This window comes from Podarcis erhardii (genome assembly GCF_964252035.2).
Source record: "Podarcis erhardii genome assembly, chromosome: 1".
NCBI lineage: Eukaryota > Metazoa > Chordata > Lepidosauria > Squamata > Lacertidae > Podarcis > Podarcis erhardii.
The window spans coordinates 42236827-42256514 of NC_138497.1; the positions used below are offsets into that span (position 1 = coordinate 42236827).

Sequence of the window (19688 nt, forward strand, 5' to 3'; positions counted from 1 at the left end):
TTGAAACAGAGTCTCTGCTAATGAGATGACAAAAACATACCCTTTGCATATTTTGTGGGTTTTGGTTTTGATATTCTACTTATGTCAAATATATGTAATTTTCAACCCTCATTTTATGAATTCATATACTATTCTGTTTCCTGTGTGGTTAGTAAGCATGCCAAAATTGACACTGTAGAAGTCTTGGAGATTTTCACGTCCAAGACATATTTTCAGGGGGATGGGATTTCTAAATCTTGCTTCTTCATTTTAGAAGATACCAACGGATATTTGGCTCAGATGCTTTCCAAGTTGGGGTGTCTACCACAAAAGATCAACAGGCAAACAGAAAAGTGTAGTCATATTTTTGGAAACTCGGGTTTGCTCCACCTAAAAGGCAAAAAAGGTAATGACTTTAGCAGATTTAAATCAAATGCTGCTGGACAAATGTATACAAACTATTTCCTATTAGAAATATTTTCTAGTTGGCTAAGCTTCTCCATGTTTTATTGAAAAAAGGGGGAATTGGATTGCTCATTTTATATCAAAAGTGTGGGGGGGAGCATACTTCAAAATCAATAGAGGGATCCTGAGATATGTTATTGCTCAGTAAAATGTGGTGTGTCAAATAAATATACTTTATTATAGGACATCTCATTTTGAAATATCCATTGTAATTGTTCAGTACTAGCAAATCATAAATCATCCTTGATACCAGTTAATCTGAACCAGATATATGTCTGGAGCAGTATTGAAGCATGTACATGTTATGAAGAAGATCAGATTTGCCCTTGGTTGCAGCAGGAGATGCTGAGGAAGGCAAGAAGCCAACGTCAAAGTCAGGAAGGTAAATCCAGATGATCACTAAATAAGAAAGGCAGTACAACCATGAGTGAGGACAGGTGGAGGCTATATGCATCAATGGAAACAGGTGCAGGAATGCTGTGTTCAAATAGGCAGGAGCAGTGGTCAAAAGAGTGGGTGGGGCTAACGGATCTAGCATACTAGATAGTCATAGTGCCATCTTATGTAGTGTTATGAGTTTGGGGAAGTAGGCTATATGCCAAACCTCTCTAATCCCTAGATCCACCAAGTGCTAAAAGCTAATCAAGCCTTCTAATTCCCAAAATAGCCAAGCTAGCTTCCTGGTGAGGTGGTGGTGGATTAAGGGGGTCGGTGTGAGACTGCTAATGGGTGGGCCTCCTCCCTGAGCAGAGAATGCCAGAGTTTGGAATAAAGTTTTGCAGTGATGGGACCTAGAAGTAAAACAGCAAGCTGGAGAGGAAGAGCAACGTTTGAGAGCAATATTTTATTTCTGTTTGAATCCAAGGCTGTGGCTATGGGAGAAGCAAGACGCTTTTTGCAGATGGACTAATAATACAGACTTAGCTTCAGGGTTGTTGCAAGGATTACAACTAGATAATGTGTATGAACACTTTGAGAAGTTGAAAACATTGTGCAAATACTAGGCATTAAAAACATGGGTATATTTACTGTAGTGAAAGTAGAGATGATAATGATGATGCAGATTTAGGGAAAAAAATATTAAAGCCAACATTACCGCTAAATATTTGCCACTGGCAACTTTGAGCTGAGCAAATGCAAATAGTATATCTCAGTCTTTGCAACCAAATGCCTGGCATGCCCTCCCTTGGGTAATTCATGAGGTGAAGACAGAAATGACTTAAAAATATACCTGTTTACCCAAGCTTTCCTGGACTCTGACTCTTTATTTGTATTGTTTTGTTTTGTAGACGACCCAGTTTTATTTGAGATATAGGGTTGTGTTTTGTTTTGTTTTCATCTTATTTTAAGGAAATTTTATTGAATGTTGTGATGTGTGTGTTTAACTGCTTAAGGATTTTTATTATATTAAGCATTGCTGTGATAAGGCTGTAATCAACAAACAACTCATTTACAGAAGATTCCAATGAGGGCAACAGGACTTCCCCTGTTCTCAGGAGAACCCTCAGAAAAGAACAGGTGGGGAGGAGAGGGGAGATTGTTCTGTGAAATGCTTGCGCTGATAGAATGACCTTCTTAGCACAGCTTTGGGGGTGGGGAATCTATATTTAATAAATAAATACGGTACATAAGTTTCATGAGTAAATAGATAAGATGAATTCAGTTCTCTCTTTCTTAAGAATCCTAAAGTTGTAACCCTAAACACACTAGACAGTAAGCTCCGATGAAGATTGTGGGGCATACTTCTGAGTATAAAGCGTGTTCTCCCTAACAGAGAGCACGTGTTGCGGTTGGGGGAACAGGCCACTGTGTCATGACTAGGCAAATTTGGTGGAACCCAAGCCTTTAAAGGGTTAATTGGGTTGCTGGGGATTTTTGAGTGTTGCCAATTCGGAGGAGGGGTCAGAGGCTTTAAATATAGGGGCCAGACGATGGGACGTCCTCTTGGCCGTTTTGCACCGGATCACCCGCCCCCTCCCTTTTATAGGGTGGTTTTTTGGTTCACTTGACCTTGCTATGCCTGTCATGGGGTCGTCCGCCTTTGAGCGGGGGCCTGGTAGGAATTTTGCCATTTGCCTGATTGGCTGGTGCCATTTGGTTTTTGCCTACTGCGTAGCAAATCGTCACAACTTGTAAGGTTGGCGGTTAGGCATTGGTTAAATTGGTGCTTGGAGGGGTAAGTGCCTATCCCTCCAAATGATGCAGAAAGGGAATTCTGTTAAAGGAATCCAGGGGCTTGCCATTCTTTTCGTCCTTGTCCGTGGAGCCGGACTTGGGCCGTGCAAGCCCCACAGGAACATGAGGGTGAGAAGTGTGGGTCTGATTCCCAGCTTCATTTCTCACCCAATACTTGTTTCCCACGCTGGCTTCCGTTGGTGTCCGGAAGTGCCAGCTCTGTCCTTGGGGGGCAAGGACAGATAGTCATAACCAATGCCTAAGCAACCACTCACATTTTTTGTATTTGAATAAAGTTTTGAATGATTTTTGAATAATTTTTATGTTGGCCAAAATTATGCCAAAAACCTTAAACAAAAATTGAAGTGTGAAGTGTGAATTATTGGGGGGTGGCACTGTGGGACTCAACACACAAACAGGATTTTGCTGTCATGGTATTACTACATCTTTAAATATCTCTAAAGTACACACATGCATACACACCCAATTTAAATTAGCAGGTGATCTGCTGTCCCACCACTGGTGAAATTAATAATAGTAATCATCATCATCATCATCATCATCATCATCATCATCTATTCATACCCAGTCTTTTTACCTGACAGGACTCAAGGCAACTTACAGATAAAAACAAGAACAATTAAAAACAGAAAATGGGACCAGCAGTCTATAACGTAAAGGACTGTACAGTAAGACATCTGTATCAAATGAAGTGGGGGGGGGGCAGAATTCTTATATTTTTATCTGCAGAAAAGACAAAGGCTAGGAAACAGTGATGCAGACTCTGCAAATACACCTTAATTTGACTGTAACTTTGAAGTGGCTGTAGCTTTGAAGCCATTTCCTCCCCAGAGTCTGCTCTGCTAACCATGTGACATGGCTCTCGCCTTGAAAGTCTATCAAGTTACATAATCCATCTAGCACATTCCTCACCATTCCTGTTTTTAATGACCTAGACCGGATTCAACCCAATGGCCTCCTGAAACATTCCTGCGGCTTTCTGTCACTTACAGTATCGAGTTAGGAGCGTGTGTTTTGTGTTTGCTTCTGCACTATTAAATAACACAGCGGGACATGAAGATGTTTCACATATTTATGGCTTTTTCGTTATCTTCCCGGTTCAGATTCCTTTTGCACATGGTGCCAGTGGGTGAGTGACTTCCCCACATCCATTCTAAAATTCATTTTCCACTATACTGCTGTAACCTTTAACCTGTCAAGAAAAAACTCTTGTTGATCAAAAGACACAAACATTTAAAGGGTCATGTGATGTCCTGGAATTCCCCCTCCCCACCCCCTAGTTCTGTCAATGTCTCTCAGTGATTTCGCCAAATTTCTGCTAAAAACCCAGCCAGCACCTGTCTTTCCTGATTAGTTTTTTAAAAGAAAGAAAAGAGATGGAGAATACAGGTAGACCTGGAGACACCTGATCTGATTTTTTTGAGGGTAACCAACAATCTGATACCTGTGAGAAGCAGGGCACATCAGTATGTTCTGCAGGTGGCTTTTGCAGTATCAGCACATCTCTAATATTACTGGAGATTTTTGTGCGTGTGAAGAAAAGAAATACATTAACAAGGCCTGTACTGGACAAAAGACATGGGATACAATGGATCTGTCAAGTTAATCCACTATTCTGTCCTCCTTATCCCCTGACAGTAACCAATATCCCTTACATCGTTAAAGCAATTTGCCATTTGTAGCCCTAAAGAGGCAAACATCTTCTTTCCCCTCTTTGTTATAGGGACCACTGTTCCTAGATCTAGAAAACTGCGGTAAAGATTCCACTGTAAACTCACTTTGAGGCCTTCCTTGGAAATAGAGGTGGAGAAGACATTTGGACCTGTTCATATTTAAATGCGGACCTATCTAATTTTGTACTTTCTGAAACAATATGAAAACCAAAACACAGTTCTCCTTTGAAAGGAACATTTCTCTGAATTTTGCAATTCTGTTCTCCAACCAAATAATGTGTACAAAAATGTGTTCATTTGGGGAAGTGTGCATAAAAATGCATTTATGAGCAAAAATAACTTAGAAAATGTGTTCCTTTGGTAGACATTGCATGAAAAAATGTACATATTGTGGAAAATATGGACTAAAACAATTGCAAACTGATGCAGGGCTGTGGAGAACTGAGGACTGGAAAAATGAGAAACCACCATTGACATATTTGTCCATCCCTAACTATAAATAAGCAGAATTTAAAAGGACAACATGTTAATGTGACCATCTGGCTTACAGTTCTATTGTGTGGTTGTTGGGCAGGAGGAGAGGCAAAGAGTCTTAACTCACAATAGACCCCATTACAAAACATATCAGTTAAAGGGCACATTCTCACTTTGTATGATTGCAATAAAACATGGCATGGAGGGAAAAAAGCACTTTGGTGAGTTGTCTTGGTGCTATTTTCATAGGAGAGTTTTGAACTCCACAAGTACTTTAATGCTCTGTTAAAATGCTTAGCTTGACATCTAAAAATCATTACGGCTTCTCGTGTTTTAAAAACTGTTTTAGATACTATTGACACTTTATGAAGAAAGAATTTCAACTTCAGTTATGCCCTGAGTGTGTGTTGTTGGGAAAGAGGGGTGCTAATATTCTTGACTGTCATTTTTCAGAAAGCCCCAGAAGAGGAAGAAGGTTCCATGGATTATTAAAAGAGTAATAAATATTCAGTGAACCATTTTTTTTTTTAAGCCTAAAGAGCTCTGGTTTACGGAAATGCAGTGTGTTGCATGTTACTACTCAAAATAACAGTAAACCAGGCAAGATGGATTTATATTCAAGCTGCCGTTCTTAAGTAGCAGCTGAAAAGAAGGAGCACTCATGTGCTTCTCAAACAGTGAAGGAGGAGTGGGTGCCATTCAAGTGGTACAACCATAGAGACACTCTACCTACAGAAAGGTCTGTGTTAGCCTGCAAATGCTGATTACGGTACATCAGCCACTCAACTGCTGAATAGTAGAGTTCTATGCAAATACAGTGGTACCTCGGGTTACAGGTACTTCAGGTTACAGACTCCGCTAAACCAGAAATAATACCTCTAAAGAACTTTGCTTCAGGATGACAACAGAAATCGTGCGGTGGCAGCATGGTGGCAGCTGGAGGCCCCATTAGCTAAAGTGGTATCTCAGGTTAAGAACAGTTTCAGGTTGAGAACAGACCTCCAGAACGAATTAAATTCTTAACCCGAGGTACCACTGTATATAATTTTTTTCTTAGATTTTCTCTTTTACAATTTAACATACTCATTTTACATCCTTGAGATATCAATAACTTCCCTTCTTATCTTTCCATGCTTCATTTTACATACCATAAATCCCTGCATATTTTACAAAAATTATACATTTCAGTATTCCATTAAAACTTGCATCCATCAAAACTTGTTTACACCAGCATTTTCAGCTGTATAGTGGACCTCCAGAACAAATTAAGTTCTTAACCCGAGGTACCACTGTATATAATTTTTTTCTTAGATTTTCTCTTTTACAATTTAACATAGGGTTGCAGTGTACAGGGTTGCAGTGTTTGGACTACTGTGGTGAGTTTATTAGACTGTAAAACTGTAAGCTGGGACAGTTGTGAATTTCATTTCTTGGAAAGCACTTACTATACATTAAATAATCAATGAGGAAATCAATGAAGAAGCAATCCAGATGGAGAGGAAGAGGCGTGAGAGGTGGAATTAAAGAGCCATACATTTCTGGGAGGGGGTGCCACATAACAGCACCCCGCTTTCAAGAACATATGTGTCTGGAATACGCCCAGGGTTTGTTTGTTTTTTACAGTTGTTCCAAATCCACAATGATTTCTTCTCAATCAATTTATATTTTATTCCTCATCCTCTTCCAGAGGAGGTCCATGGATCCAAAAGCTTCTCTGCACAGCCAATTCTCCACAGCTCCTAACATACTTAAGATTCCTTCAGCTTTGCTCAACCCAACTCAGTACCGCATCCATTTAAGATGATCTTTGTATTGTTCATTCTTGGCAAAAGTAGAGCCCAGTCCATCTGCCTTATGTTGGGGATGCAGTGCACAAGGGACCATTCTGTTGCATATAATCTTGTGATTAGGACTTAGAAGCTGAGAGGCAAACCAGCAGTTCAGCATGCTCAGGCAGGGCTAAAATGCAAAATATTCATGGCTAGGTCACAATTTCTACTGGCCAACAGTTTGGCATCAAAAGGTAGAATTCAAGTATCCTAGCTCCAGCCTACCTGCTAGGCAGAAGTTAGGAGAACTAAGGAAGGCCTGTTGCTCAGTGGTAGAACATCTGCTTTTCATGCAGAAGGTCACAGGTTCAATTGCCATTACCTACAGTATAGTTAGGCCCAAGAATGAACCCATAAGAAATCCTGAAGAGTCACTGACAGTCACTGCTCAGCTAGATGGGCCAATGGCCTGACTGCATCCTATGTTCCTGTAATGTTTTCCCATTCTCACTATCTCAGCCACATCCCACAATTCTCCTGGTCAAAACTGCCTCTTCTGTTCTTGTTAAAAGTGAAAATCCGGAAACAAAAGTGGTTGAGGTGTTGTTGTTTTTTGCATGTTTGTTTTGGGCCAAAGTTGTTGAGCGTTGCAAAATCTCAAAAAAAGAAAAAGAAAAAGAAAAAGAAAAGACGTTTTGAGCTGTTTTTAAGGAAATTTGCCAAATTCTACACTTCCAACAAGGGTTGCCAATACGGGGTTGCCAATACGTCCAGATTTTCCCAGACATTTCAGCGATTTCCGCCCAGACACTGTTTCTGATGGCCAAATCCAGGCTATGTCCGGGAAATTCCGGACATATGGCAACCCTAATTTAACTCAACTTCATGCAAGAAATAGTTTCTCTTCAGTGAAAGCTGTTTTTTAAAATAATAATTAAAAAATCCCTCTGAGTAGGAGGAAAAATCAGTGTGGTAGCCCAGGGTTGATTTACTCTCCTTCCTATTTGGGGAAACATGTCAGGGGAAGCAGGAAGGCTTTGGATCTACCAGATCCAAGTATCCCTCAATCTGTATCCTGGTTCACCCCCTTTGCCTTGTCAGTTCTCAGAGTACTGACAGTCAGCAGCACCAAGGCCATTTTCCCCATGCTGGCTGGGAAGGTGCTTCAGTTAAGAGAACTCCCTCTGTGAAGGTGGAGCTTCTTCTCTACTTGCAGAGCAGATCTGCAAAACCCTACCATGCCTAGGATGCCCTCCCACAGACCATAAGATTGTGCCTCAAGTAAGCGAGAAATAGTTCTTTTTTATTGGAACGCATGCTGAAGCAAATATGCCGAAGAGGGAAATTCTGGTTTTATTGTTAATTTCTACCAGAATGGGTTTTTCCCTTTTGCACTTGGGTTTGCCGTTTTGAATTCCAGCTGGATAAAGTGTTCTTTTTCTCTACTTTCCATTATGTGTGGTGTATACCTTTTCAAATGTCAAATCCCTCAGACATCAGTGGTTTTATACAGTTGAGGACAAAGTTACTGTTGTAAGAATCAAAGTATTCAACATGACCTTTGTATGGATGTCTAGTGGTTAATTAATGAACTGATTCTTTTTGCAGCTAGAAACCTCCTGGACTGGCAAACCCAATTTTTCATATGTATATTTAAATGCATGTTTAAATATCAGTTTCTGAGACCCTAGCATATTTTGCACAGGGTTTCTGAGCATGTGCTGTTGAACACTTTTTAGGGGAGACCTTTAAACTAAACATGGAAAGGACTAAGAAGGAGCCTGCATGCCCAGGGACCCTGGCAATGGGGCTTTCTGTACAGACCTCTACCCTATCCCCAATTCAAGCCCTTGCATATGTAGTCCAATTCCTGAACCAGGCTTATGTTATATAGCATTGTGATGTCATTACATTAACTGCATAATCCCTCAATGACTAGGACAAGGGCGAATTTCAATGCACTGCTGACTTTCCTTTGGCCTGTAGTGCTTGGCTGCTTCCAACATCACATCATGTTGGGGTGCTTGCTTCCTTCCCTTGCCAGGCCTTTCCCAAGAGGGAGGGAGGAAGAGATCTGGGGTACGAGAGAAAAAGAGGGGTGTGCTCAGCAGAGAAATAGAGGGGCAGATAGCAGAGGAAGAGGGGTGGATTGGGAGAGAGAGAGAGCGGGAAAGAGAGAGAGGAGAGAGAGGAGAGAGAGTTGTGGGAAATTATAGGCAGATGGAGGGATGCGGTCAAAAAGAGAGAGGCAGGGTGAGAGTGTGAGAAGAGTTTTGAAGGTGTGGATCAGCCAACCCAATCTGTACTTTCAAAGGCATCCCTCAATGGAATGCATATGTTGATGAGCTGTGTCCTATCTCTGCTTCATGCCTCTGACAAATTCTTTTCCAGGCAATAGCTTTGAACAACCCAGTGACGCCATATCCAGCAATATTTCTGGCAAAGCAACCCTGGAGGTCCGCTCTGCACCAGCAGGTCACTTCACACAACATAACTCTGTACTAGCACAGTGTTGATTGTGCATAAAGCTCATGCCCCCAAATCAAAAAGATGTGAGCAATACAGTTAGACAGAGCAGTAGAAAAATGGTGTTGAATGGACAGGGTGTTACCATTCCGTTTTCTGTGGTCATTTTCATAATCCACAAGAGTTCTTACCGCATTCACTGCCCTGAAACAATGCGAAAAGGAAGTATTGGGCAACAGGAGAAAAGAAAGATTTATGGGCTCTGTTCCAAGTTATTTCATAATGTTTTTCTTGGATCAGTTTGAAACAAATGGGAATGACTATGCCTCTGTTATTATTACTTCATGCACCACTTTCTGTGGAATCCGTAGAAAAAAAACATTATTAATCAACATGGGGGGGGGGTTGCAAATCAAGTCTTTCTGAGATGTGCAAATTGCAGCAGTGTCATAGACCTTGGAGGTTGGCACTTTCAATATAATCCACACTTCTTGGCACCTTCATTGCTAGCAGTTACAAGAAAGGTATGTTTTTAATATACAGTAGTACCTTATTTTGTGACCAGGATCCATTCCGGAGCGCTGGCCACTAGCCGAAAAGGACGCTGGACAAAGTGCTGCGTCTGCACACATGTGTGGAGCGGTTTGCACTTCTGCACATACGTGAAGCATGATTTAGCGCTAATGTACATGTGCGAGCGGCGAACCCAGAAGTAAACCGTTCCAGTACTTCTGGGTTTGCTGCGGACGTTAGATGGAACGGGCGCTCAACGAGGTACCACTGTATGTGATATTAGTCAACCTTTGCAACTCCAGGCTAGCCTCAAAAAGCCAGTTCTAGTCACTAGTCCCTGTTTGGTCTTCAGTATGAAGGCATGTTTGTCCAGCAGAATACAATTTTTTTTTAAAAAAAAAATAATTTTAATCATGCCTAGAATGTAGCACCTTATGGCTTGTTCCCAATACTGTGGTGAAGTTTTCAAGCTGTGGAGTCAAGCACATAGCAGCACAAAGCAAAAAGTAGCAAGAGGACTTTTTGAGTAGTGTAACGTGTCATAGCTTCAGCATGGTGCATTATAGCACAGGAATCAACTTGTGTTATAAAACACTAACAGCCTTGTTCCCAGCATTGCTCAGGGATTCTCAGAAACACAAAAACCAGAAAAATCACCTCAGTTTTGAAATCAGTGGCTAAAATCAGGCAGTGGCTTAGCGTGGGGGGTGCAGGGGGGCCGGCCGCACCGGGCGCAACATCTGGGGGTTAGGGTTAGGGGGCGCAAATCCACGGGTTAGGGGGCGCAAATTACTTGCCTTGCCCCGGGTGCTGACAACCCACGCTACGCCACTGAAATCAGGGCAGTTTTTGAAAGGATCAGTCCACCCTCTTGATTCAAAATAGTACCCAACTGTATCTAAACCTAGGCAAAAGCCTGCTGCATGATCTCAGGAACTATAATGTGAAATTTGGTTATGGTATCTTGAGGTGCCCAAATGAGTGGCAAAGAAACAAGCAGCTTCTCAAGATATATGGTGCATAATTGGAGCTCTTGCCTGGGTCTGTAATCTATAGAAATCTCCTCTTACCAGTCTTGACATAAATGTGTTTGTGGCTCTGTTGCTCTTAAACAGATAAAAGTTGAGCTGACATACTTGGCTCATAAAGATTGTTCCATCAATGCAAGCATTTCTCCTTGCCCAGTAGAACAATCTTCCCTCTCCTTCCCCTGCACACTGTTCTTGAAGGTCAGATTTTGGGGAGCTAGGGCGGAGTGCAACTGCGCTTCCCTCCTTGCACTGGCTTCCACTTGCAGAACAGGCCACTTGAATCCCACCCAGTACATTTGTCTAAGCAATGGAAGCAACGTAATATTTAGTTTGATGGTGGGTTTCTGTTTGAAGTTTGCACAGTTCTTGATCTTATTTCTTTGCTGATTTTCATTTTCACATAAAATTAAAAACACAAACAGAGAGAGGAAAAAGCATGTCCAACTGTTTTATTTTGATTTGGGGGATTCATTTTTGCTAACCTGAGAGCCAACTTGAATCTACATAAATCAATCAAGAACTACAAAACCACAGTAAACAGTCAAAGGACTGTAAACGGCAAATTAACAAAATACTGAGAATGCCCAGTAAACACAAAGAAGCAGGGCCAGTAAATATAGAAGACACCCTTCCCCCCCCCCCAATTTTTTTTAATGCATTTTATAACACAAATAAAAAACACAAACAGAAAAGACAAACAATACAAACAAATTCTTGTCATATCCTTATTTTTCTAAACATTGTTAAGTGTGTTTCCCCAAGTCCCACCTATCTGATTTTCATTTTACTTCATCTTTAGCAGTTTACATATATCATAATTTCTAACCATCTTCCCCCCCCACACTTTCTTTAACCATAAAAAACTTCACATTTTATCACTTATAAAATACACTTTATTTTACTTCTAACCCTGCCGCCTATATCCACTTCCAAAGATTTAAATATTAACATATTTTTTCAAATATTCCTTAAACCTCTTCCAATCTTCTTCCACCCTCTCTTCTCTCTGGTCTTGGAATCTCCCGGTCAGTTCGGCAAGTTCCATATGGTCCATCATCTTCATCTGCCATTCTTCGATAGTCGGTAAATCTTGTTTCTTCCAATTCTTCGCTAGCAATATTCTCACGGCTGTTGTGGCATACAGAAAAAAATGTAGAAGACACCCTGCTTTGCTTCCTTTTCCCATTGTCATTTCTTCATTCCTCATTCTCAGGCCACATCCTCTCTAGCCTGACAATATCAACCTGTCTTATACTGAGTCAGACCATTGGTCCACCTAGAACAGTACTGTATTCCAGCTGGCAGCTGCTCTTTGGGGTTTTAGGCAGAGACAACTTTCACATTACCAGCGGCCTGATGCTTTCAGCTGGAGATGTTAGGAATTCAATTTGCTGTATGTAAAGCATTTGCTTTTCTAAAGAGCTGTAGCCCTCAGAGCAGATGGTCTATATACAGTGGTACCTCAGGTTACATACGCTTCAGGTTACATACACTTCAGGTTACAGACTCCGCTAACCCAGAAATAGTAAAAGTGTGCATGCACACGAAAGCTCATACCTAGAACTAACTTAGTTGGTCTTTAAGGTGCTACTGGAAGGAATTTTTTGTTTTGACTATGGCAGACCAACACGGCTACCTATCTGTAACCAGAAATAGTACCTCAGGTTAAGAACTTTGCTTCAGGATGAGAACAGAAATTGGACGGCAGCAGCAGGAGGCCCCATTAGCTAAAGTGGTGCTTCAGGTTAAGAACAGCTTCAGGTTAAGAACGGACCTCCGGAACAAATTAAGTATGTAACCAGAGGTACCACTGTATGCCACAGGGTGGACTCTCCCACTTCAGACCGCAGGTGTGTGGAGGGGATGTCACCTTGCTGAATGCTCCTCTGCAGTAAAACAAACAAACAAACTTCCAGAAAAAAGAAAACAGCATGGCAGGCAAAGAACTGCTGTGTTTCTTTTCTATTTGCTGGAGAGTTTGGGAAAGTAGAGGACGAGAGTTGAAAACCATAATCCACCAGCTGTTGTCCGAAGTGGTACAATCCAGCCTAATCCCTCATCATTCTTCTGCCTTATTTATTTGGAAGAGAAGCCTCTTCCAGGCCTATGGTGTGAGTGGAGAACCATTCAATAAAGTACTGGTTGTTGTAGCAGCAACAGTAGAAGTAGCAGAAATACTAGGATGTTTATTTGCTTAACATGTGATCATTACTAAAAGGGCTTATCTTGATGTATTTTAATAGTGTTTAATTGTACAGTACAATATTATGCAGTGAATCACTGAATGACTGTATAGCATGGTTTATCCATATATGCCAAGGTAAATTTGGAACTACGTGCTCTGGCCTGATCACGTCGATTATTTTATTTTCTCTGCGGCACGTGAAACTTGATAGGTTTCCAAACACAAATTGAAAAGTTTCTTCTGCCACTTTATGAAAGCGCAGTTTCTGGCTTTCCAGTTGGCACAATGCTGTTGTTTGCCTCCTAATCTGTAGTCTGTAGAAATTACGGGAGTCAGAAGGAAATTCAGCAAAAAGCACTTCTTTCCCCGCCTATAACAGTTGACTAGACTCTTATCATAACTTTTTGCTTACAGTACTGTACTATGGCATTCTTCTTAGCCTACAATTCAGGGTAAATGAAAGATAAATGAAAACAGAGCATGTAGATACCAAATGCCACAGCCCAGGCCATCAGCAGCACTACTTCTGGATTACCATTCCCTTGACAAAATACACCAAACCTCTGTCATATATATTTGCAACAATTCATTATTTTACACATTACCTAATACCTTTAAAAAGGTAAAGGTAAAGGTACCCCTGCCCGTATGGGCCAGTCATGACCGACTCTAGGGTTGGCGCTCATTTCGCTCAAGAGGCTGGGAGCCGGCGCCATTCGAAGACACTTCCGGGTCACGTGGCCAGCGTGACGAAGCTGCAACTGGCGAGCCAGCACCAGTGCCACACACAGAAACGCCGTTTACCTTCCCGTATAAAGCGGTACCTATTTATCTACTTGCACTTAGGGGTGCTTTTGAACTGCTAGGTGGGCAGGAGCTGGGACCGAACGGCGGGAGCTCACCCCGCCGCGGGGATTTGAACCGCCGACCTTATGATCAGCAAGTCCTAGGCACTGAGGTTTTACCCACAGCGCCGCCCGCGTCACCCTAATACCTTTACCACTCCCAAAAAAATGACCCCTGAATTTTTGAATTTTATTGATATTGATTCTGCATTTTATGTTTTATTTTATGCTGTTTTATGCTGCTTTTAAGTCGTATTTTAATTAATGTTTTATATTTGCTGTTAGCCGCCCTAAGCCCAGTTTTTAAACCAGGAAGGGAGGGGTATAAATAATTTATTATTATTATTATTATTATTATTATTATTATTAGTCTAATTTACAACCCCTTTCATGAGTAATATCTCACTTCCGATAATGGATTTGGCCTCCAAATCATGCACCTCGGAATACATTACCATAGCAACATAGAGGGATGAGGAGTCTGTGGTTCTCCAGAGGGTCTTGCTCCAATTAGCCCCAGCCAGCATGGCCCAAAGTCAGAGACGATGACTAGAGGGCCACAGGTTCCCCATAAAAGAATGAGGGACGATAGTTCCCTCCCCAGCCCTTGTGCAGCTGGGCCATGCACCACCCTGTTAAACTGATGCTTCTGTGGGCATCCAGGTAATGTGAAACAGGGGGACTGCCCTCTGCACTCCCGAAATGACATCTGTTTCTGGCACATTCATAAGAACAGCAGAAGGGCTCTGCTGAATCAGTCCAATGGCATCCTGTACTAACAGTGGCCAACCAGATGTCTGCGGGAAACACAAGCAGGATCATCATCATCATCATCATCATTTTATTTGTATGGCGCATTTCCATAGTTAAAACAGTGCTCAAGGCAGCTTACAACATGACAAGATTTACATAATTATCAACATAACAAAAGTCATAAACAATAAAACACATCAAAAAGTACACAACCAAATTAAAAACAATTTCCACATAAATCATAAAATCGAAAACTAAGAATACAGCATTAATATCAATCACAATTTAAAATGACTTAGATAAAAAATAAAAGCAATTTAAAAACAAAAAGAAAACAAAAACAGAGCCCTCTGTGTTAGAATTCCTGCTCCATGATTGCAGTCATGGGATTGTTGTCTATCACATGGCGGTGTATGTTTTGACTCCACAGAGTGGGAAGTGACGGAGACAGGATGTTTGTGTTACTGTTTTCCGTGAAGTGGGACTATTGTCCTTTGTTCTTTCTCTCTTTGCTGTCTGATGCTGGAGAGAGAGGGAGCCATGTTGCAGTGCTCCGTGTGTGTTTATACGTAAATAAATAAAGTAGATTAGCCAAAATGCTGAGTTGCTGAGTTCTGTCACACAAGCTGCGAAGACTCTGCCAATCCCTAAGTGTGCCGATGTCTGTTGGCACCGGTCGCTGTGATGTTCGGGCTGAAGAAAGCTCCTGAAGCTCCTGAACGAAAGACCAGGAGGAAAAGAACATGCCAGTTGGGCATGTGTCTCTGCCAGGGTCCTACTCGAGTGTAGGACGAGCTCCTGACACTCTCTGCCCAGCAGCAGTCCTTTATGGAGCCTGTCAGGTGGAGAGAAGCAGGGCAGGGCCCTTCAGGCTCCCAGCAGGTCAGGCCTCCATAAAGAACTGTGACAGTCCTCTATAAAGGATGTGAGCACAAGAGCACAAGCATTGCAGCCTCCAACTGCAGAGGTAGGGCATAGCCATCGCGGATAGTATCCACCACTAGCCTTCTCCTCCATGAATTTTTGTGCGGCATGCTGGAGGCTTTCCCTGTGTAAAAACACCTTCATACATTAAGGAATGGTGACACGGTCTAAATGAGTGATGGGTGCAGAAATCTCTTCTGGTGTGCTGATTACCCTTTCCGGATTCTGACGTGTTATTTGACTTGTAACAGTCTTTTGGCATCTGCTCTTATTCGATAATGACTGAAAGTCTTCCTGATACAGGAATGTTCTAAAAGTTAAAGCCCGCCTAAAGGTCTATGTTATTACATTTTGAAATGCTGAAGAAGAAGACAATTCTCCCATCTTAAAAAGATGCCACCCAGATTCCTTCGCATTTGTCTGTCTGCAGGAAGGATGAGAAACCCGTGGTCCTCTGGATGCTGTTAATGTCATCTCCCATCAGCCCCAGCCAGCATGGCCAATGGTCAGCGATTAGGGCAGTTGAGTCCAATAACTTCTGGAGGGTTCCCTATTCCTGGTCTGCGTTTTTGTAATAAGCACAGTATCCTAATAAAAATAGTTACTGTGCATTTTCTGCCTACAGGGCGAATTCAATTTTAAATTTACATTGGCACACTCCTTGATTGGGGGGGGGGAATAGCAACAAAGGAAATATATTGAAGTCTATTAAGAATTATTACATTTTTTAGGGGAAACAGTTCCAAGTATTGCACATAAAATTGCTCTTTGTTCCTTGCCAATCGTTGTCTGTAGAGCATTGTTGTCTTATCCACCCTCTTCAGAAAGAATTCAGGAGAGAGAGAAAATTGGCCTCTCTGAACTTTCCCTCACTTGTTGTCTTTCTTTCAGCTGCAACTCTCCATGTGACGGATCCTGTGTCATAAATGCTGGCATAAGGATGCTATAAAAGGCAGCTGGGCTACTTTGAGAAAACATCTGGCAACCCCCTTCCCCCAAGACTTTTTCTTAAAGAAAGAGGAGGATTGGGATCTTATCTGAGAGCCGTTGTGCAACAGAGGATTGTGTGTTGGTGTTGGACTAGGACCAGGGAGACCTGGGTTCAAATTCCTTCTCAACCTCAAAGTGTACTGAGTGGCCTTGAACTCTTTGCCAAAAGAAGAGACAAAATATAAACAGGAGAAACTGCAGCTGCCCCAATGATGAGCAACCCTCTACACAGACAAGCAAAGAGTGCTTCAGGTTGTTAGAGGTGCATGTCTCTCTCTCCCAAACCAATATACCATGGGTAGGCAAACTAAGGCCCGAGGGCCAGATCCATCCCAATCACCTTCTAAATCCAGTCCATGGATGGTTGGGGAATCAGCGTGTTTTTACATGAGTAGAATGTGTCCTTTTATTTAAAATGCATCTCTGGGTTATTTGTGGGGCATAGGAATTCGTTCATTTCCCCCAAAAAAATATAGTCCGGCCCCCCACAAGGTCTGAGAGATTGTGGGCTGGCCCCCTGCTAAAAATGTTTGCTGACCCCTGCAATATACCTTAGAATTTTTCTCTCATTTCAATACTTTGCTTTCTTAGGGGAGCCTCCCTAGCTCCCTGCAATTCCAAACAATTAGTGGGAGTGCTGTAGATCAGTAATGCTTTGCATACAGAAGTTCCCATGTTCAATCCCTCGCATTGCCAAGTAAGTCTGGGAAATGCCTGTCTGAAAAACAGAGCTCCTATCAATCAGGATAGTAACAGTGGTAATAATTACAACTTAGAGATCCTTTGCAGCTGATGACCATTGGAAGATCTGCCATACAGAGAGCAAGGCAGGATTTTCCTTCCCCAAAACTGTTTGAGATTTTAAATACTGACATATATTAGGGGTGGTCCAAGCTAGCAATATCTATAACAGAGGTGGGAAAGCTCCGGCCTGGAGGTAAAATGTGGCCCTTTGAACTCTCTCCAGACCACACCCCCTCACTGGATCTGCTTTGAACTCCCAAATGCTCTTGTTTCCAGACTGGAATTTGTCTTTGATAATGCTTGCCTGGAGCAGAGTACATAAGTGTATGTAGGAACCAGCCTACTGCACAGTGGTCAAATTTACAGTTGTTGCTCTGCTCACTTTCATGTCTGGTCCAGCCCACAACTGATATGCGGCCCTTGGAAGCTTGCCCAGAAGAGAGTTGGATTGAAGCAGGTTCCTGGCCCCTGAACTATAATGACCCTGGATGACCACTGGCAATGAAGGCATAAAATTTGCAGGAGCTGATTGGTGTCGGATCATAGGTGACAGAGGATATTCAAAACAAAATAAATAAAATAAAATAAAATAATAAAAAAATTCCTTCCAGTAGCACCTTAGAGACCAACTAAGTTAGTTTTTGGTATGAGCTTTTGTTTGCATGCACACCTCTTCAGACGAAAGCTCATACTAATAACTAACTTAGTTGGTCTCTAAGGTGCTACTGGAAGGATTTTTATTTTTAAAAAATTTTATGTATTTTATTTTGTTTCAACTACGGCAGACCAACACAGCTACCTACCTGTAAGAGACTATTCAGAGAGACTGGCACAGTCCCAAGAGGTTCAGAGGGTATAGGCTCACAGGGGAAATTTAAGACAGAGTTTGAGGAGAAGTTTCTTTCAACAGCAGGAGTTTGACATTATCATACCTACAACCATCTATATCTGACATTGGTTGGAAGGTAAACGGTGTTTCTGTGAGCTCTGGCTTCTGTCATGGTTTTCCATTGCTCCATAAGCATAGTCCTGCTGGCCACATGACCCGGAAAGCTGTCTGTGGACAAACGCCGGCTCTCTCAGCCTGAAAGCTAGATGAACGCCACACCACATAGTCGCCTTTTACTGTCCTTAACCGTCCAGAGGTCCTTTACCTTTACCTTTTTTTGTATCCGACAGTATCTGATAGTAAACATTTAGTAGCAGTCAGATTTGAAAGTATCTGCTTTACAGTGGATTTGAAGATATCCAAACAATGATCAATATTTGACACGAGACATGCAGAAGCAGCCAGTACTGTAGTTTACTATATCTCCTTATCAAAATTTTCTCAATTTATTTTCCCTTAACCAAGCGGTTGTTATTCTGCAGGGAACACCAAGTTATCATGTGGGAAAATTAAAGCCGTTGTAATGGTTCTAGGGGTTGCTCATGCGTAAGCCGGTGCAACACCTGGCTGGGTATCCTGAGTGAACCTTTTCTGTCCGGACAGCCACTCACCCGTGGCTGTCTCAATCGCTGGCAGAATCCGTCAGTGGGCGTTTCTTAAACTTCTTCTAGCAAAGAATCTCTTTGACGCCTAGTCTCCTCCTACTCTCCCTGCGCGGAAGCCTTCTGCGCAAGGAGGACGTAGGCAGCGGAGGACCCTTACTCTCCCCGCTGGTCCCTGGCAAGGAATCATGGGACCGCCTCACTGATTCCCCCATCTACCCCCCTTCTCCACTGGTGCTACGCTGATTCTCTTCCCCAGAAGATGGGCTGCCTCTCCCCATCCCGGGACGCTCTCTGGAATCCCTCTGGAGCTTGCTCTCTCCCTCCGGCCCTGATGGCAGTTCCCTGACAGCCGTCCTCTGGCATTTTTGTATGCCTCTTCAAAAATGAGGGAGAGGTTGTTACTAGGGAATCCAGAGTACGCAAACATAGACACAGGGACTGTCACATGAAAGCAGGAACAGCTCAATAGAAGTGGCTCTGGGATATGTCTACTTGTGAGTGTGACTGCTTGGTTCATCCCCAAGGGAAGCCGAATTGTCTGCCTGAGGAAAACGATAAACGCCAGAACTAAATTAAGAACATTAGGAGACCGAGGAAACAATATTTAACCATTCCTGTGTAGAACTCAGCAAAAACTTCCCCAAAGGCTGGTTGAAAGCACATTCCTGGTGATAAGTTGATTTGGATTCATTTCTTTTTTTAAAAGTACAGTTACTTTTAATAATCACAGGTTGAACAGTCGTGTGTCTTTAAAAATGGGAACAAACTAGATTATAGAGAATAAGTGATTTGCTACAGTACCAATGACTTATTTCTAGGCTGTGTATCAGAATGATATTCAAATGGAGAAATAATAAAATAAATTTTAAATTTTCCTCTACTGGAATCACATACAAACTTGTGTCCTGTGATGCTTCTAGATTTCATTTCTGATGCACCAGCAGGATTTCTGCAATCCTTCAGACACCTCTTGAGGGACTCTGTCAATCATCAAGCACTTGAATGACACTATTGTGCAAGGATTTGCTTCAGTGCCAGATTTTGGTACCTGTCTTGAGGATGCTCAAAGCAACTGAGCAAATTCTTAAGAAAAGCTATTGAAGCAGCTGTCAAACTGTGGCATTGCTCTCTGCCAGAATTTGCAACCTGAGCAGGATAAAGAGAGGCAAAAGGGGGAAACAGAGGCA

The 19688-nt window shown here is 42.2% G+C and overlaps 2 long non-coding RNA genes across 2 annotated transcripts in view; both read left to right on the forward strand.

The window, feature by feature from the left end:
• Positions 1–353: 353 nt before the first annotated feature.
• LOC309345638 overlaps positions 354–19688 on the forward strand; it is a 32132-nt gene continuing 12797 nt past the window's right edge. The window contains exon 1 of the long non-coding RNA XR_014158334.1: positions 354–385. This is a non-coding gene — a long non-coding RNA (uncharacterized lncRNA). The remainder of the gene's footprint in view (positions 386–19688) is intronic.
• LOC309345641 lies at positions 8967–16181 on the forward strand. The gene is made up of 3 exons (XR_014158335.1): positions 8967–9031; positions 15704–15778; positions 16165–16181. It is a non-coding gene; the product is annotated as an uncharacterized lncRNA (long non-coding RNA).